We start from the raw sequence: 22,032 nt of genomic DNA on the forward strand, positions 1-22,032 counted from the left end.
CTGTAACATTGCTTGTGGTAAAAAGCTATTCTCTAATCACCGGGTTTTATGTTCTACAAGTTATAGAGTTGAACGTATTGTACCACCAAATATCTATGAAAACGTTAGTCAGGCAAAGGTATTGGAAGGGGCGAAATCTAATAGTAAAACTATCAGGTGGAAAGTGATAATTTCAGTTTTAAAAACACAACTAAATGAGATTTATTTGGAAAATAATCAAATTACTTGAAGTCGATCATATAAGAGCATTTGCCCACTGAATGGGGTGTTCCAGCAGCATATTTTCTTACATACAGTACATTCGTATTTTGCTGTCAGATTTGACATCGTGGCCAGTTTTTATAGCAAAATGGAAGTATCATGCTTGTAACGCAATTATGAACATGGTACAACTCCAATTTTGGCAGTCTGTTATCAAGTTTGACTCCTAAATCCGGGAAGGTGTCAGAGAACATGCTGTGTGAATCCCCTGAAAGTTATTTTAGTCAGCTCTGTTTTAAAGAGTAAAGTCAATTTTCTATACAAATACCTCGGAAAATAAAGATTAAGTAGCCTTACCAATTAATATTCACAAGTGAATTATCGTTAATTGCTCTAAGTCAAGATTTCTTCATGTACAAAGTCAATGTCGAATGGCTAATTCCTTCGAGAATATACTTATCTTCGTCAGTGTCCTTTGCTTATTGGTCCTCTGTTTTCTATGAGTGAATAAGAGGTTCATTTTCTGTAACAAAACTGTAGAGAGGTCCCTGTGTTTACAGAAATCTCAACGAAAACGTAAAACTAAAGTCGAAATGTGTGTTCACACACCGTATATTTCACTGTTTCCATAGAGGAATTGGACTTAGGCTTTTTGGCCACTGCCTTTGGGACAAAAATCTGGTCATAAAACTCTACGGGGTTTAACGACTTTAGTGAGACATTTCATTCAGGCTTGAGGAAATCAGCCATAAGAGTGAAGGTATGCTAAAGCTTAAGTCTCTGTGGTTACCTTACTCCTCCTACCCTACTTTAGACTTCCTGTACACAGATTTTCTTTTACATTTGAGTCTACCATTCTTCAGCAGTGACATAGAAAATGGGAAAACCATCTGGGATATCACAAGGTAGGTATCTTGGGGCCTTTCCCCATCTCGGCAATCAGCTGTCAGCTTAGGAAACAGCCGTTTGAGCCGGCTTTGAAGCTGTTAACTGACTGGTTATACCTCCTGCTGAGGGCACTCCCTCCTTCGGGGTATTGCAATGCTGGCTCTAAGGGATAAAAAAAAATTTTTTTTTCATTGTTACAATTAGCCACACTCAAGTATGAAAATGTGTTTTTTGGGCTTAAATAAAAAAAGCGTCCGGTTATCAGTTGTCTTTTATTTCCTCGCTATAGAGTACAAGAGTAGTGTTTTTTTTATTGGTACAAGATCCACAGCTGAATTTGTTACTGGTACAAGATCCACAGCTGAATTAACAACTATACAATTGTAACTTTAACAACAGAAGCTCTCATAGTTTGTCACGCAAACATCCCTTCATAACCAAAGCTGCTACACGTGAGGAGTACAATGTTGATTGAGGAGAATATTAAGCCATAGGTGACAGAGGTTTGTTTCTGTATGGTCACTGGCTATGGCTTAAGAATTCCTTTATAAACAAATTATGTAAAGCATAGTCAAATGACCCACAGTTGTATACACAACTGTATATTTTTAACTATAACATGCCAACGCTCGTTGTTATAACTGAAAATATACGTGCGTAAGCAACTGCTGATCTTTGAACTATGCTCTGTAGAGTTTATTCTTAAAAGGATACTTATGTAAGTCATAGCTAATGACATCAGTACAACAAATCACTGTTACCTATGACTTGAGGGCATACAGTAAACTATTTTTTAAGGGTTGACATTCTCCTCAACCTTTGTACTCATGTGCAGCACTTTCGGTCATGAAGAAATACTAAGTGACAAACTACGGCATCACAAAACAAGACACGTTTAGAAGTACCCATGGCACGAAACAAACTTTTTACATGCTTTTAAAATAAACAGTAAAATTCTTTTTGTGGTGAAGGACAAACCACGAAGGTTTAAAAACCATTCATATTCTGTATTTTAGAAAGTACATTTGGAAAGGACGATTGACTGGTTACTAAAACTGGCGTCACAATTGGAAAGGACGAATAAACAAGTTAAGTTTCAAGACTTCGTGTTTCTTCTCTCTCCTTTCGTGGTTCCAAAATAACGATGGCACATTCCTCATATTGGATACAAAGAGTAAATAATGTGGTATTGAACCTGATGTTTTACAGCCTGATGTATTTTGGTCAATAATACACCACCTTATAACTAGACAAACTTCATTACCTTAATATTCTTGACTAAATCAAAAGAACCTAAAGGGAGCAATAGGCTTTATATTTCATGTCTCTGTTTCCTGTCTGTCTCACATTTGTTAGTGTGAGGCTGCAACATTTTCTCGTTGCGCAGCAGTAGAGCCAGTTCAATTTCTGCTTCGGGAAAAATATTTCATTTCTCCATAGGGAAATTCCAATAGTGTTATAGGTAAGGTTACCAAAAAAGGGGGTGGGAGGGGCGGTTTTAGAATCGGCAATTGTCTGTCTGGTTCCAAGATATGGATATGAAGAACTGATATTTTACAGTTTCTTTAGGCATGTATCATGCAAACAAATAAAAGTTTACTACATAAATCTGCAGATCACAGTAACTTATTTGACAAAGTAATAAGAAAAAAAACAGAAGGTACCAGAAAGACCATATACGCAGATGACCTCTGTTGACGCTAGATTAAAGGAAGGTCTTAGAAAAATGTCTGAAAGGCAGGACTCTGGAAAAGAGAACAGGAAATTGAAAATGAAAGTAATTAAAACTAAGGTCATTACGACGGAAGAGGTGTAATAGAAGATGTGTAGTCTGGAAAGTGGGCATGGTGTAGGGGAAAATGTTTGGAATACCACTGATTAGACGAAGTCCCTCTCCAAATACACAAGAGTTGTTACTAAAGACACGAAGGGTGGGGGAGGATTATGTTCAGTGGGAAACTAGGTCTTTGAAGAGGTAGAACAGTTCTATTATCCTAATGACTAATTGGGCTGTAAGGCTGGAAGTAAGAGGGTAGACATGAAAAGAAAATAGTAGCAAGCCTAAAAAAATGCAAAAAAAGCAGATGGATTATTGGCAATAAGTGCGTTAACTTACGACACCCGTGTAAGACTTTTATTACTGTAAATACCAAACATGGACAGTGAAAACAAAATGGAGGAGAAACTGATAAGGGGTGACAACAAATGGCCAAGCTTTGTGGCAGGATTGAATTATGATATTGACATAGAGAGTTGTGGAGGGGCTAAAAACCGAATGATTAAGATGTCAGAAATATGTGGTTACGTAAGGAAGAGGAAATAGCAGCAAGCAAAGCGGTGAGACCAAAAGATTTTTGGGAAGGGGTTAACTTGGGACTAGGACCACTTGGGAACTAGAAAAAGTAGCAGAAGAAAATGAAGAGAAAACTGCTGACATCCGAAGGAAATGTTGAGGTTTTAGTATACTTTGCTCTGGGGACAATATCAATCTTCTGCATTTAATAGTGCAACCAGAACAATTACTTAAAAGTTCTCTAACATGGCAGCTAAGCAGCTTTATTTTTGTAAGCAAAATTAATAAACTAATTTTGAAAAAATCAAACCCTTTATCTACGCATTGCAGTATGTTATACATCTGAAATAATGCTCATTGCCGTGATACTTCCCATTATACTGACATGTTTAACACTCCCTTTAGGTTTAGAATATCATCTCTAGTTTACCTCAGTGTGATTATGGCCAAAATACAAATAGCTTTCTCGTTTATGATAAACATAGACAAACCATTTTACATTTTCCTTACAAAAGCAAGTGTCAGTATCAGTCTCATTTCTTCTGAAGCGTTCTTGAATAATTAAAATTTCAAGACAGTGAAAAATTAATCAACACTGAGTTACTTTGACACACCTGGGACATCTAAAGTTGTTTTATTTATCAATTCTTGTATGTTTGAAGAACGTAACATATCTATACTAATTAGACGAGGCTCAAATTCAACAAACACTGCATAGAGCAAATCTTATATACACAATTCATAATTTACCTGCCTCGCTCACTCTATGTAGACATGTGCCCGTGACTTGGGTAATTATTCTGCCACTTTGCCTACTGCCTGACAACTAAATGCTTGCTTGTAGGCTATTAGCTATAACAATGAAAACATTCTTGTTCTGTTAAACAGTAAAAAAAATAGTTGCAAATCACAGTAGACAGACAAATGAATTACATATATTAGTTTTGCATTGCAATACATTTACAAAATACAGCTTTACAAAACCTTAAAGATGCCATTTTAATTTCTGAATCAATCTTGTCATTGTTTCACGTAAAAAAAAAAAACAACTTATTTCACTTGTGCCTAAACCCCAAGTTCAGATTAGACAAACCAAACAAAACCCCAAGTTCAGATTAAACAAACCAAACAGAGTAATTACATAATCTAAGAGAAACTGATGATTATTGATGAATGTGGCTTCAACATACAGTATTTGAAAAATCCTTATCTGTGAATGGCCTTCCTTACTAAATCTGTTTGTGGATGAGAAATGTTCACCAGTCAGATGAGCCGGGAGGATGGCGCTCTCAGTAATATTAATGTAAAGATGAGGTAGTAAGTAGGAAAACAGGAAACGCGCAAAGGAATGGAGGAACTGTACAAGAGAAAGTAAAAACTAAGGACTAAAATTAAGAGCTTGTGTGAAGGAACAGAAGAGAAAGAGAAAGTTGAGAGATTCAGTCTGATGGAGGATTATCTTTCTAGTCCTCAACGGACAAAGAAGGATATCTTTGGCAGAAAAGGATTGCAATGAGGGAACAGCAAAAGTTCAAGAACGAGCTATTTGTACTAGGAGACTGAGTTTGGACTACGAAATCTAGGACAAACAAAAGACCCACCTAAAACTGACGACTGGAATATGAGATTTTGCCCGACAGGGCATAGTGCTCACTGACACATTTAGATGAGACAAGGGCAACTAGGTACAAAGGACAAGGGATCAAGTAATGAAATAGGAAAGACAGGGTTCCTCAAAGGGCAGAAGGTCTCTAACATATATACATATGCACACACACACACACACACACACACACCTGCACACATATCCAAACACTGCTAAATGTCACTGAAAATTTCACCATCTGCTCAAAGACCTAGTTTATCTGAATTTGTGAAGGTCTAGGCACAAGAAAAATCAGAGGTTATTAACATATAAACGTATAAACGAACAAAATGTTAAAAAAACAAAAAAAAAAAAAATAGGGGGACAATGGGAGAGTTCAGGTAAATCCTTTCTTCAGATTGCGGACCTATTTTCTTCGGAAACTCCATCATGATGAGCCCGGGAACCTGGAATGAAGTCATAATTTAGTATCAGATACAAAATTAAAATTTTCATTGACCTTCGTTAATCATTTTCTTAGAACCTCATATATACAGTTTGTGTTATAATATATTGATACTTAAGTGCAATATTGCATGAATTTTGTTCAATATTCTCACATATACAAGATGATGGTAATGATGATTATTAGTACTAGTACTGTCATTATTACGAAATAGTTTGCCAGACCATTCAGTCCTTTTACAAACATTCCATAGGAGTAATAAATCTTTAAGGAATATGGCCAGCTCTTGGCTTAAAAGTCACTCATGAGCTGTTGAAGCAAGGTACAAGTAACTGCACTGTTTCACAATGTCCTAGGAGCCAAACATATAAGAACCTATATCAATAGATGGAACATACACATATATGATCAGAGCCTAAAGGCCCTTCTCACCCGAGCTGGGACAACTGGGAACCATGCAGTGACTGTTGATTATTCACGCCTCATGAAACCCCCATACCCTTAGCACAGAAACTGTGAGGTTGTGCTGCTGTTAAATCTACCAAGCCATAGGCAGGCCTTGAATTTGGGACCACCACACTGTCCAGTCCACCACTCTGTCCAGTCCACCACACTGTCCAGTCTACATGAGACCAACTAAGCAATGCATTGAAAAAAAAAAAAAACTGTGAAATGATGGAAAGCAAAGCAAAACAAAACCTTCACTGCCATTTACTGCATAACAAGGCAGCATCCCTGCTGAGAAAGAAATGTATGACTAAGACCTTTCTTATTAAATATTTTCAGTATGAACAAACCAATTTAAAAAAAACAACACATCTCAGCAATGCCTTCCTACATGAAATAATTCCCTCAATGCCTTGCGTAACACATCATCTTACTGCCTCATTTCTTTCCCTCTCACTTCGTTACTCCAACTTTCACCACAGTTTATACACTGCTTGATTTAATAAGCAAGGAACAAATGAACTAGGATATACGAATTGTATTACTCGTATCTTCCTTCACTAAACGGTTTACATGAATAAAATAACTAGAGAATTTCATAGAGGTCTCCTGAATGAATAATTCTTTATCGAGTTGTATATGTTGCATTGTTATAAGTGCCTCAGTGAATCACCAGTAAATCAAATGAAACTCCTTTATGAATAAAGAATAAAATTGGGAGAATTACAAGTTTGTCGGCCACTTTACCCAACCTGTTCTTCAGCTGACTGATAGATATATAATTGACACCCTTGATGTGAGAGTGGTCATGCATTTAATTCTGAAAGTTGCTTTAAAAGCAATCTTAAACCTCCAGAAGTCAGGGTTTTGCCTCCAAACATAACTTTTCAGTCTACCCTTCCTTTAAAATACTGGAAAAATAGGTGCTAGCAAGACCAAAAATACTTAAATTATAAAAAAGTCCTTAAATTTTTTGTCCTATCCGACAATATGCAATAAAATAAAACTGGCCTAACCCTTCCTTTTCTTTTCAACAAAACACTTCATCCCAGAGCTTCAAAAACTCACTTGATCGTAGAGTACTTGAAAAATGCTTAAGCTTTAAAAACAACTTTTTGTGAAAAACTGGAAAAAATTCAAAATGACTACATTCATTTGCACTAGTGCCAGCCAAGAGGAGACACACACCTGATCTTGAATGACTATCTGCATAACTGATCAACGGTTATAATGAAGTCTGTATCTAATGCAAGGGATCACCTATTCCACACACTCAACAATTCCTCTCAAACTCTGTCTGATCCCTAGACATGCACCGACCAGAGGATGTGGTAGGGATCTCTCATTATATATCAGTAACTTTTACACAAACTATCCTCCCTAACACACCTCACAGCAATAGCGGCAGAGCACACCCTGGCAGACTCGCATTCGAGGTTGTGTAAGGCCTCAGTACACAAGCTGCAGTTTAGTCCAACGCTTGAAAACATGGTTATATTGCGGCCAACCAGCATCAGAAGCTAAAAAACATGACAGCTTAGGTAACACTAGTGCTTTCACAAACACCTGTGGATACTAACGCACAAAATACACCAAATAAATGACAGGAGTGAATGCTAATTACCCAATACACACGATACAAAAATATCCTGAGGAACTATATAGTAGCTCCGCGGCGGCGACTGCCTTCTAACTTAACTACTTCTACAGTTTTTTGGTTGCTAATTATGAATTTACCTTTAATTTTTGGCGCTCGAGTGTAATTAACCTGTAATTAACCCCTGAAGTCCATCCAACAAGGGGTTTCCATACGCGGTCTTCACAAGACAGAGCACGGGGACGTCTGTTTCGAACGGTTCATATCCCGTCCGGCAGGTGCAATAACTTGTTAACGTATGGGTACCCAACCTCCCCCGGGCCAGCACTGAAAACGGCAAAGGGCCATTCCATTTGGCCGACAACAAACAGATGCACCGCCAGTATCAGAGCCCCTAAAAGTGTAGAAAAAACCAGTTGAAAAGGTAAAAACAGGCGCGGAGCTAATATATAGAATTACCTATCCTGAAATGAGCAGCAGTTGTGTCTTATGTGCGTTATATCACAATTTATTCTCACGGCCAACATACTTGTCTCATGCAAAGACTTAATAAACAAAGGTCCCATATCAATACCTGCAAAACACCTAAAATAACTAACAACAAATACTCACTGTTATTTGTCACTTTTGTAATTCTGAATGAGATTCAATACATGGCCTGAAACACTTTAGTTACTTTAATTATAACTGCAGTTGTTTCTTCACATTCACAGAGACCATGCCCTTGAGAACCATGAATAGTTTTTGGTTCCCAAGAATGGGTTTTTGACCAGCCCAGAGGCTACCTCAGGCTAAGCTACTAGCATCTAGTGGTCTCGACACTGACAAACTGAATTCCGAACACATCTGATTAAACTAGACTTAAGTAAAAACATTTATTAACATAAAATACATTAAAAAATACACATCTCTAGTTTTTTCTCTCATAATAAATATGGTAAAAAACAAAACTAAAAAATACTCAGTATCTGTAGTAATAATAACAGTAGTAATAGTAATATGCCTTTGAAACACCTGCCTTACTCCTCTCAGTTTGCCTTTGATTCCGTACTATTTTCAGTTCCCACTCTGGAAAACTATGCGAAAAGTACGGTATGGTTATTGGTTCATTTCCCTCTTCTTGATATGAGTGCTACTTGAAACTAATCTGTTCCAGATTTTCGTGTATGCTGGGATGAAGGCAAAAAATTCTCCAAATTAGACCACTTCCCTTTTATTATTTAAAGCTACCTCAAGCAACTAACCCTTTGTCTAGCGTTTTAATTATACTTACCTGCTTTTACTAAAACTCTTCATTTCTACTCCTACTGCACTACTATTAAAGTTCCCTTAATGCTTAACCTCTCAGGGTTCTGTCCAATCGGTAAAGTTCCTACCACTTTTATAAACAATTCTTTGGTTGTCCTTGTCTTGAAGCATTTTGTTTTCCTCCGTAAGCTCCCTTTTCCTGACCTGATGACCAAACCTACTGTTGAACTCGATACAATACCATTTAACCTAATTCACTATTTTTCATTATAGCATAATGTCCGTTTGCTTTATCTCCAAGTATTGAAACCATTCACTACCTAGGTCACATTCTACGGCACACTGTGGCTCACCTACTTCCTTCTTACATTGGCTGCATATGCCTGCCAAATTCTGGCAACCGGTTAGCCTACTGAACTAAGGTAATTGTACTTTCCCGTTGTTTTTGACTTTTTTTGTGGCTAGCTATACCAAATTTGTGTAGAAAGACGCTGAATGTAGTTATACTTGCGTTGCTCGCCGAACCTGAAGGGAATAAGCCATGAATGACTTCAAATAAGCACAACATTCATGGAAATGGTCCAAACAAGATGGCACGTTCTTCTTGTCTGGACGGTGCACCGAAAATCACAAACTATCTTCAGTTTCTCGTAATGAAGGTATTATCCTTGTAACGGCTCCTCAAGTCTTCGGTTCCAATATTTGTAAGCACTTACGAAATATTCATCTTACCATATTCTATCATTATTTACAGCATTATGGACACACACACGCAAAGGCGCGCGCACACACACACACACACACACACACACATATATATATATATATATATATATATATATATATATATATATATATATATGTATATATATATATATATATATATATATATATATATATATATATATATATATATATATATATATATATATATATATATATATATATATATATATATATATATATATATATATATATATATATATAGAGAGAGAGAGAGAGAGAGAGAGAGAGAGAGAGAGAGAGAGAGAGAGAGAGAGAGAGCCATGTATTATTGGTTATAATCAAAGTCATTTCATTTTTAGCCTATGGAAAACATGGATGACTCGCTAACGCTTAAATATATATCAACGACGACTTTAATTACTCATCCAATATTGATAAGAGAACAATTGTTATCAATATTGTGATTCTGATAATGATTATTTTCACACTTCCTACAACTTAGAGTGTGCTATTTTTTTCCTCTGGTGTTTTCTTTTGGGACGTGGAAAGCCCCGAATTAAGTAGCCCCCGCCCCCCTACCCCCCCCCAAAAAAAAATCGAGGAAAAATGGAAAACGTTGGCTGTTTAACATAAATATGCAAAGAAAAGTTTCGAGAGGCAGCAATTTTATCCAGAATGACGTAAAGCGGAGAAAACGTGATGCACCGTTTAATGTGTCATTATTTCAAGGTAAAAGATGGATTGCAAGACTTCCATTCCGGGAAAAAGAAACAAAATTATTATTGCCTACACTCCTGAAGAGAATTTAAATTTTGTGAATATGCTGGCCGCTTTCAGATTTTTGTTCAATTTTAGTTTTCAGTAAAAGAAAACTATTGTGCCGGCTTTGTCTGTCCGTCCGCACTTTTTCTGTCCGCCCTCAGATCTTAAAAACTACTAAGGCTAGAGGGCTGCAAATTGGTATACTGATCATCCACCCTCCAAGCATCAATCATACCAAATTGCAGCCGTCTAGCCTCAGTAGGTTTTATTTTACCTAAGGGTAAAGTTAGCCGTAATCGTGCTTCTGGCAACGATAAAGAATAGGCCACCACCGGACCATGGTTAAAGTTTCACGGGCCGCGGCTCATACAGCATTATACCGAGACCACCGAAAGATAGATCTATTTTCGGTGGCATTGATTATACGCTGTAGCGGCTGTACAGAAAACACGATTGCGTCGAAGAAACTTCGGCGCATTTTTTACTTGTTTGTTTTTGATAGTAGACTAAACTAGGACTTCCTACTGTTGAACTTTCTCTCCTTTGTCTCGTTCTTCATAACATCTGCTACAGGATGTCTTAAGGACCAAGAGCCCGTGCTGGCATATAGTAGGCTTAGTCTTCAACAGCAACAACAGCAATGATGGTGCCATTTGTCTTTTAATATTTCTAAGTATCTTAAACTGTTCTATTCATTATTCGTAAATAAATATTCACAATGAACATTTTCTATACAAAAAAAATTGCACATCCCATTTATCCAGCTGTCATTTTAATGAAATCATTACGTAATTACTGGAAAGATTAGCATAGCGTGTAGTTAAAATGGCTGTGCATAATTTCCCAATAAAATATTCTTTTTTGACCTATTTGATTTGATACTACTTTTCTCAGTAATATACTGCTTTGTTTCATGTAAATGATAGTGGAATACACCAGGTAATCTAAACATGATACCGAGATGAAATTGTGATGCGTTATGTACGTCATAGTTTTATGCCAACTACATTTTTTAAAGACTATTTTGAATCGTAGTAAGAGAGTTAAAGTAACTTCCCATTAAATTATAAAAAAAATCAATTTACATAAAATCTCACGATATCTGGGCTTTGCTATACTGTTGGTATTGACAGAAATTTATTCAATGAAAGCTCTGTCTACCCCGAAACAGGTGGAATCCATATTAAAACGGGCCTCTAAATATTCGCTTAGGATATAGTCCAAGAGGAGGAACAGTGGTAGTGTTATTTGGACTTTTTGACATGAAATAAATATTGTTTTATTAAGACGGGAACGATTAATTTTCTACATTTTCTATGTTTTCGTAATAAAAGATAGTCATCACAATGGGGAGAAGGTAAGATTGCTTGTGTATTTAAGAGGCAACCAGTTGGAATGAAATAATCTCCATTGCACCTGTTCCATAAGAAATATGGAAAACTAATCTCATGACACATATTTGATATTGAGAAGACAGTCATATGAATCTTTTCTTGTTGAGAGAGAGAGAGAGAGAGAGAGAGAGAGAGAGAGAGAGAGAGAGAGAGAGAGAGAGAGAGAGAGAGAGAGATTTTTGTGCCAACTCTGGGGTGCAATTAATTATATTACCTTTCTTCCTCCATATAATTAATTGATGAAGTATCTTTCCTCTTCGGTCTTAATTTGGAAATGAAATACGACTCCATTATCTTCCATAATTTTTTCCTACTATTTCTATTGATGCTGAATCAAAATCCTACTATACATTTCCCCCTCTGTATTAAATACCACAGGGCCCTCTACTTATTATATCTGTCTCTATCACAGTTAAATTTATACGGTTTAACAATTGTTCCTGTCACTATTTCATCAAGAACTTCTCAACAATCCCCTAGTATCTTACAAACTCTGATCAGACACGTAGTCACTCCACACCGCACTATACTGCACCATATCAACTGCAATTCTATCAATTCATATAATGTATCATCCATAGGGAGGTCAACTGCAATCCTAGCAACTCCTATAATATCATCCACAGGGAGATATTCAAATTTTCAACGAAAAATAGTGCAAATATAAACGTACACAGACATGGTACCCTTTAGAAAGTATGAGTTATCTTTCCAGTCCACTAATCAATCAGACGAAGTCTCATGTTTTTACAAAATAATCATGTTTGACTGTTCAGTCATTCTAGGATTTAACCTGAACTGAGGAAGCTAAATGAAGAAAATAATACCGAAATAAACCGAAAAATCACAAAATAGCTACCGATGAAGCAGCTCAAATCTTTTATCATATATATTTCTCTCCCTTTCAATGACAACGTATAATAGTGAAACAAAACACCAGTTTTCATTATACACGAATTCAATTTATCTCATATAAATCCTGCCAGTCCAATAATATTCCATAAAAAAACAAATTCCATAAAATAACATATACCCCATCAAGATTCTAATCAATCGCCAATTATCATGAATGAATATGCAATTAATTTAATTTATCACCAAAAAATGTTTACGAATTGAAGCTCAGTAATTCCCAAATGACAGATATATATTAATTCCGGGCGTCAATAAAAATGACTTTCGGTGACTCTTTCAGCTGCGCATTTCGCGGATAAATAAAATGGCTCATAAAATTAACGAAACAAATTTTCTTTTCTCAATTATATGGAGTTCAGTTATCAAGTGGCAATACACTGTACATTCGGTTGTACTGGTATGGAAAGCAATAGGAGTGATATAAATTGTGTGAATCATTATAATCACAAGTATTTCTGGCATTACCAACACACACATATATATAAACATACACACACACACACACACATATATATATATATATATATATATATATATATATATATACATATATATATATATATATATATATATATATATATATATATATATATATATATACTGTATATAACACATATAAAAGTTAAGTATACCTTAGTTTAATCAGACCACTGAGCTGATTAATAGCTCTCCTAGGGCTGGCCCGAAGGATTAGATTTATTTTACGTAGCTAAGAACCAACTGGTTATCTAGCAACGGGACCTACAGCTTATTGTGGAATCCGAACCACATTATAACGAGAAAAGAATTTCTATCGCCAGAAATAAATTCCTCTAATTCTTCATTGGCCGGTATATATATATATATATATATATATATATATATATATATATATATATATATATATATATATATATATATATATATATATATATATATATATATATATGTGTGTGTGTGTGTGTGTATACACACACACACACACACACACATATATATATATATATATATATATATCTGTGGAGCATCACTATATTGCGATCGAAAATAATGAGTAAAAAAAGCCACAATAATATAATTGATACATTGTATATTTTAAGATACAAAAATATACAAAAAAGGGGATAAAAAACAAGGGCGCTTTCGACCGCTTGCGCAACGGTCCTCTTCAGCCAACTGAATAAGAATACTTGTTTTTCTTAAAAAGACACGTTGACAAGAATTTTGGTGATAGTCGATCCAGGAAAACATCGAACTCTCTTTCAGAGTGGACTTGGCAGTTACGTAATGGCTGTTTCCCCGTATCTATGGGCCAACCGTTGTGATCTTCTTAACGGCTGTCGCTCGAGCGTACGGTGCTCACCACTGGTGACCAGGTGGTTCGTGGGTGGAGAACGACTTTCAGCATCGGTGCCTGTTATTTTGGGGAGACAGGTAGGGGGAAGAACATCAGATTGCAAGAACATAAAAAAGCGGTTAGGGACTTCGCTCAAAACAGCGCTATTGTTAAACATTGTTGGGAGAATAATCACGTCATGGATTGGGATGGAGCTAAAACTATATAACTACTTAGGCCATAGAAGGGTAGTGGAGGGGGCTTTGATAAATATTTGCAATACATTAGATGGCAATAAAGCCTTTACGCAGGAGGACCTACATACAGACAGGCTAGTCTGTCATTCCATAAATTTAAATTTCAGGCAGTTTCTCGAGGCCCCTGATACTGTGTCTTCCTCATCTCTCCCCGCACAGGTTGTCGAAGTGGCATTTGTCGCAGAAACAACAGGAGGCCCCGATGCTGAAAGTCGTTCTCCACCCACGAACCACCTAGTCACCAGTGGTGAGCACCGTATGCTCGAGCGACAGCCGTTAAGAAGATCACAACGGTTGGCCCACAGATACGGGGAAACAGCCATTACGTAATGCCAAGTCCACACTGAAAAAGAGTTCGATGTTTTCCTGGATCGACTATCACTATAATTCTTTTCAGCGTGTCTTTTTAAGAAAAACAAGTATTTTTATTCAGTTGGCTGAAGAGGACCGTTGCGCAAACGGTCGAAAGCGCCCTTGTTTTTTATCCCCTTTTTTGTATATTTTTGTATCTTAAAATATACAATTTATCAATTATATTACTGTGGCTTATTTATCAATATATATATATATATATATATATATATATATATATATATATATATATATATATATATATATATATATATATGTGTGTGTGTGTGTGTGTGTGTGTGTGTGTGTGTGTGTGTGTGTATGGATGCTTTAATATAGATTACAAGAAGATAAAAATCGTTATATAAACAGTTAAAAAGTTACTAACAATGAAAAGAATAAAAAAAAAAAGTAAATGAATGGTAGTTGATATATTGTTTGTTTGTCAAAGGAAACGAGCCGCTTGTAACAGCTTACTCATAAAAAGGCATGATATAAAAAAATAATGGATTACATAATCACACCTTACACCACTCTATATAATAATGTTTAAATAATTTTAGTGATCTATTGCACGCCCTTTTGAAAATGATTTTACTTTAAAATCCATGTAACAGACATTATCACGCGTGCTATGGGAGTGTCTTTATTCGAGTGGTATAAGACCCGTAGATTTTGACTGATAATGATTTTATGCTGGTTAATTGTACAGGTATATACTGAATTAAGAAAAATTCATTATTTGATAAAGGAAAATCCTTCGATTGTTGCAGCATATTAAGAATGCGCATCAGAGAAGTAATGAACACTTTTTGCTAAGTTTCACCCAAACCTTTCAATAGTTTTTACTGAATCAGGATAAAATCACAATACAAAGTTGACAAACATATAGACAAATTCTGAAGCATAACGTTACCAGAGGTAATTATCATAGAACGTTCTACAGAAGTATATTTTTTTTTTATTTCTCGAATACCGCCCTATATGTGAAATGAATTCTATAGAACTCATTAAATATAACTTCATTACATTACTAAAAATGAAATGTGGAAAAAACTGTGCTAAGATAAAAAAAAAAAAACAACGTAAGTTACCTGATGGAAATCTGTTTTCTGCGGGAATGAGACCTAGAAGGAATTTCCTCTTCGTAATGTTCAACTTTTTTTATTTTCCGTTGGGATTTTGGGAGGACTTTAGGCTTAGTCTGTGATTGCGGTAACGGCTTGTTGAGCTGGAGAGCGTGACTGGTGTGCGTATTTTATGTTGTCTGTTTGTTTTGCTTAGAACAGCAGTAAAAAGTAGAATTAATGTACTGGTTAAAATGACAAAAAATATAATTGATGTTGATATAAATAAAATATCTTTTAAAAATGATTTATAACTGTACTTGTCGTATTGATTAGCTTCCGTCTTTCCCTCTATATATATACATATATATATATATATATATATATATATATATATATATATATATATATATATATATTATATATATATATATATATATATATATATTATATACATATATATATATATATACATATATATATTATATACATATATTATATATATGTATATATATATATATATATATATATATATATATATATATATATATATATATATATATCCCTGGTCTAGTCTGAAATCTAAATGATCTCTTTATCTATTTTACGTGATCGACAACTGTATAAATCACGACATTACGTTCAAAATTACAGTACTGTATTGCTTAAGTTGTCCTTAGTTAGTTTTGACAAGAGATCTGCACAGATTATAACAGCAACATTGTCAATAGGAGCATATAGTATTCATTCACATATATAAATGAAAGTTAAGAATGAAGTACAGGACTTAAAAACAATTAGCTAGAAACTGTGAGTCTCGTTCATAAACAACGTACTTGGCATAGGAAGGGAAAAAGTGAGCTACTGAATAGACGGACTGACGGGTGTTACGAAGCTACCTAAGAGGATGAGGAATTCTCCCTTTCAGCCAAAAGAACAGCGACCCTTATTGTACCTTACAGGAGAGAGAGAAGCCACTTGCAATCGTTCAGGCTAGGCTACACCAAGAATATTCATAATGTGACTTGTGTACATAACTATTTGCATGTAAGCATATTTCAAGAGAAAAAGAAATGAGAGAGAGAGAGAGCGAGAGAGAGAGAGAGTTATACTAGGACACGAAACATTTTCATATGCTGAGATTTTTTCTCTATGAATCATAATTATGATGATGAAATTTTGGACCTATGGTTTACAGAATCATCGCTAGTCAGTACTATCTTTTATTTCTTAGATAATGTTTGCTGCAACGATCTTTACATTCAAGAAAACATGAATAAAGGAAACTTGATACAGGAATAAAAAAATAAAAAATAAACTGAGATGTATAGTAGCAGGACAGAGACGCAATAAACTACCTAAGAGTTAAAGTTTATCTACTGAGAGGAAATTCTGTTGTGGACAAAAATGAGAACAAATGGGAGCTCATTCGCATAATGTTTATATTTTTTTTAGAGGATTTTTATACTGAATTTAGGCCTACGCTGTGATTACGGGGACGGAGTATTTATCTTAGTTTACCTTACATTTGTTGTTTTGTTTTTGTTTTACTGTTCATGTAATATTGATAGAATATTATTGAAGACGATATACACAAACCTAATCTAAAAACAGTTACCTTCTACGCACATTAAATGAGTATCTTTGATCCAATTTGTAACATATATTGTTATGACTGCGGAATTTTTTATGTCGATCAAGCAGACAATATTGTAAACACTGAAATAATTTTGTAAGATGACAAAAATTTAATGCGCTTTATATGCGTGTACAAAGTAATTCATAAAGAATAAAACAGTAAATATAACCAATATAGCATGATATACAGTAGTAACCTGAGTAAGACATTCTTGAATAGCAGTAATCCAGATATCATAAGCAAATTGTTTTAACACGAGTTTTGGTACTGACGGATTGTATTTAAAGATATCACAAACGACTTTTGGCAACCTTACGTCACAGAAATAGCTGGGTTTTACCTTTGTGGTTTTAGGCTTACACATGATAAATTTCTATGCGTTATAACAATAACTCCACTGCCATTTTAATCTGTTTCCATACACAAATGTATTCAGCTCAATGGGTGCATTAAAAAAAGTGGTTCGACCGCATTTGGTATTGCCATAAAAGTTTTATTCATTCATTCGCGTTCAGTTTAAATGAATTAGGTCTGTAATTTTTGCTTTGGTGATTTCAAAAGTTTTACTATAATCCACAAATGGAAAAAAAATTGAATGTTTTGTTATTTTTGTTTATTGACTATAGAATGATGACCTGCACATTGGTGCCAATTTAGCTGACTACACGCAATTTACATTTGATTTTTCGTTATGGAATTCATGTGGGAAAAGGACAACGTGATCTGAATGCGCCTCCCTGTTGTTTTGTCTGTAGTTTACGTTAATATAAAGGTTGCATAATACAAATTAATTTTGGTAACTTTTACATAATCAAAATTAGATATTGGTTGATGTAAGATGACTAAAAATGCTCGGGCTTCTTAACCCTGAATATCTAACAACACTTGTTGTGTCTTTCCTATCAAAACATTGCTTTTCTTCGTCTCATTTTGTTCCCACAAATCACGGGATCGTTTCTTAATTATATCTTGACCCATAAATTTTGATTTCCCTGTTTTCCGGCAAAAATGATGATGACTTTGACCGGCATCAAACTTTTCCGTGATGAAAATCCAGCCTTTAGTGAAGGGCCTGTAAATTTGAAAGTCCGGTGATTATTTCTCCGACCATCATCAGCTTTACCCTACAGAAATGTTCTGATGCCAAGTTGCCTCATGCCGCAACTTTTCATCCCCAGCACAGAACGAATGGAAAACTCACTCTAACCTTGTGATAAATTTCGCATATTGGCTAAATTTTGCATTTCTATAATACAGTTTTTGGATTCTCATTTGGTAAATTTCTTTTATTTACAAATAATACCTTGAACTTTTTTCATATTCAGACTTAAGTTCTGGATCACTCCTGTTACTGATGAATTATCAGTAATATATTCGGGGTGCTTACAGGAACTTATCCTCCTCCCCCCCAACAACCTCACAACCCCTACAACCAAGTAAATCTTAAGGAAAAATAAAAGAAATCCTCCTATAGTAGATACCATTGCTACTCCATCTATTTGGTGGAATGGCTCCCTTCTGTCCAATAAAAACGACACCCAGACGTTTTGCAGGGAATATTTTCCCCGAGTATTTTCTAAAGAGTGTTCAGGAATAAGGGATTCTCCCGTGAGAACGTGCGTGACTCAACTCTCGATATATATACTGTGTGTGTATATATATATATATATATATATATATATATATATATATATATATATATATATATATATATATATATGTGTGTGTGTGTGTGTGTGTGTGTGTGTGTGTGTGTGTGTGTGTGTGTGTTTATGTGTGACAGACAGATAGCGAAATGCATTTAGGGACATTTGATCCCCCAGGAGCTAGTACTAAACACGGTGAAATACATATGACACCCCAGAGGCTAGTCTTAAATACGGCGAAACAATGTAAGTAAGTAATTTTTTCTCCGCGTTTATAGCCCCTAGGAGATCAAACGTCCCTAAGTGCATTTCGCTATCTGCCTGAAATTTCAGGAAGTTGGCGAAATGCCTGGTTTCGCTATTTTCCTGTAACATATATACATAACCTGTAATACTCATTCTAAAAGGCCATAAGACTGGTTTAAATGCAGTCCCCCCACGCCGGTGGTGCGAACGAAAAGAGGACCTTGTTGACGGCAGACTTAAAATTCATCGTCTGATGAAAATTCCTTCAGACAACTGAATATTTCCTTCAACACTCCATCAAGCTAAGCACATGAACCTTCAATTTCCTTCTTATCCTGCTAACGCCAGCGTTCTGTAGTTTTCATTTGCCATTGCTGATAAAGGTTGCATGAAAGGGAGGGTGATTCTGCTTTACTTTTAAACAGAAATTAAATATTTGTGTGTTGCCTCTTAATTCACAACACTCCCATTGTTCTTGCGAAACCGAAATAAAATGATTAAAAGATGAATATAGGCTAAGGAAGAAAAAAAATACAACATAATCCATTATTTGAAGAATATAAGGCGGTAAATTAGGTACTTGGTAAGTAGCCGACTTTGGTGGATTGCAGTCAGGGTGGAGGATGTTATTAGGTTACTGCATACGCACGCGCACGCGCACGCACACGTGTATATATATATATATATATATATATATATATATATATATATATATATATATATATATATATATATTTGGACAAATAAGTTTCTTACGTAACTGAATGTTCTTAGGTCAAAGCAAATGACCTCATGATAAGTTAATAAGGTCAAGTATTGCTTTGATATAATTATTGCTAAAATAAAGGGAAAAGCGAAATATATAAAAAAAATGTATGCATGATAATCACAATGTTCATTAAATTGCAGTCTGATTTTCTTTAAACAATTTAGCTAGCCTAGTCTGATGAAATCTGCCAATTCTTTGTTTATGTTGCACGTCTTTCAGCAAGACATTAAAAAGAACATTTTTTTCAATGTCAAATACTGTTCAGTATAGTAAATGTCAGAATTACATAATTTAATTCCTTTTTCATCCGAATTGCAGATAAACTTAAGAAAACTTACATAGACACTATATAAATTAGCTTCAAAATACATCGGCTATAATACTTACGATGATGCACAAAGACCTGTTATCCAACTGCAGAAATATTATAGCTGAAAATCTAAGGTTCCAAAATGTGTATGATACAATGACAAGAGAAAGTCTGTAACAGATACCAGGTAATGTGTTCTCAAGAAGTTCATTTTCCATAGGAAGTTATAAAAGAAAACAGCTGGCTTCACTTCCCATCTTTTCTTCATATTCAGTTAATATTTCTGACCAGAAATCCGCTCCAGATTTTAACTATCCTTTTCTCTAGGGGTAAAGTTTTTATATAAAACCTTTTGAATAAATATTAAAGCCTCGAAAACTGATGTAAAGGTAATTTATATTTCTTTGATCCCAATCCAATGAATATACCTCTTTCTAATTTTTTATTTTTTTTTTCACTTAATGAGACCCTTTTCTCAAATTCAGAACACAGCAATTCTCACATCAAACACATTTCTCCTTTCTTTTGGTGGTCCTTGGGTAATTCCTCTTTGAGTTCTTTCAAGGATCATGCATGAAAAGACTCGAAAAAAGATCTTAACGGAGATCTTGCTGGATCACTGAACTGCTGGGAGAGGATTGGCTTTGGTTAAAAGCAATTGCACCAGACTGTATGATCTCGGAGGCCGATTTTCTTTTAGCAGTGAAATGATTATAAAAAATGGGTAGATGGGAGTTCTTTCGAGGATCTGTGAGTTTAAGAAGAATGTCGAATGTCTTTCTGATATCAGGGTTCAATAGTGACGATGATAACGATAAATATAAAAAATTCCTGTTCGGAAATATTTTCAAGAAAGGGTTAATTATCCATACGAAAAAAAATATGTATCTTGTTAAATCTCTCTTTCTTTTATCTTTTTTTTAACTTTTCTTTATCTAAAAGGGGATTTCCTTTCATCAATAGTCCATTAGTTCAACAGAGAGAGAGAGAGAGAGAGAGAGAGAGAGAGAGAGAGAGAGAGAGAGAGAGAGAGAGAGAGAGAGAGAGAGTGATAAATACATCCACATACAGAGCTAGACGGGTACAACCACATCCAGGACTAGAGCACGTACACGCAAACAAACAGTCCTAAAATTCATTTAAGAATTTAGCAGTGAAAAAACCTGTTATTTACTGCATCGTCAATACAGGGCTGGGGTTATCGATATTCATTAACGAATTTACTAGTATGAAAATGATCTGCTTATCAGACCATGAATCTCGAGCTAAAGTCATCGAAATGACCTAGTGGAAAAAAATTAGCCGTCAAATGGCTAGCATTTCATGCTGATTAAAGGCAGAATTACACATATTACACATATTAAGTATCACAGCAGCGGTCCTAAACCAATTCAATGCTGAAAATTAATAGCCATCCCGAAATATCTCATTTCAGAATAAACGGAAGGTACGTAATTTCCCTGTTTAGGTAATTATGCTTTTTTTTTTTTACGGCGTTGAGTAATGTTTCCTCGACCAAGAGTTTCACTGGTCCATTACGAGGGAAAATAAACATATATTCACATTGAAACGGTGTATTTACTAAGGTCAAACCGGGTCGTATTATTATATCAGGCTGAATCTATTTGAAAATGCTGATGGTTTTATATTTTTTTAGGATGATGGTACTGAGAACATTACCAGCACATATATATAACATTGTACTTGACAGTTAACTGCCATGCTCATGAATTTTCAATGGGAATAAAAAAAAAAACGCTTATTCAGCTCCTCCCTCGACGTTAGATCTAAACATTTTATTGATTAAGACTGGTGATGTAATACACACACACATACATATATATATATATATATATATATATATATATATATATATATATATATATATATATATATAATATATATATATA

General features: G+C 35.0%; 1 long non-coding RNA gene across 1 annotated transcript in view; it reads right to left on the reverse strand.

Moving 5' to 3' along the window:
- Nucleotides 1–1,347: 1,347 nt before the first annotated feature.
- Nucleotides 1,348–22,032, reverse strand: part of LOC136832745 (uncharacterized) — a 33,497-nt gene continuing 12,812 nt past the window's right edge. The window contains exons 3-4 of the long non-coding RNA XR_010851305.1: nucleotides 7,618–7,871; nucleotides 1,348–5,434 (exon numbers count right to left, since the gene is read on the reverse strand). This is a non-coding gene — a long non-coding RNA (uncharacterized lncRNA). The remainder of the gene's footprint in view (nucleotides 5,435–7,617; nucleotides 7,872–22,032) is intronic.

The sequence above is a fragment of the Macrobrachium rosenbergii genome, chromosome 50 (genome assembly GCF_040412425.1).
Source record: "Macrobrachium rosenbergii isolate ZJJX-2024 chromosome 50, ASM4041242v1, whole genome shotgun sequence".
Lineage (NCBI taxonomy): Eukaryota > Metazoa > Arthropoda > Malacostraca > Decapoda > Palaemonidae > Macrobrachium > Macrobrachium rosenbergii.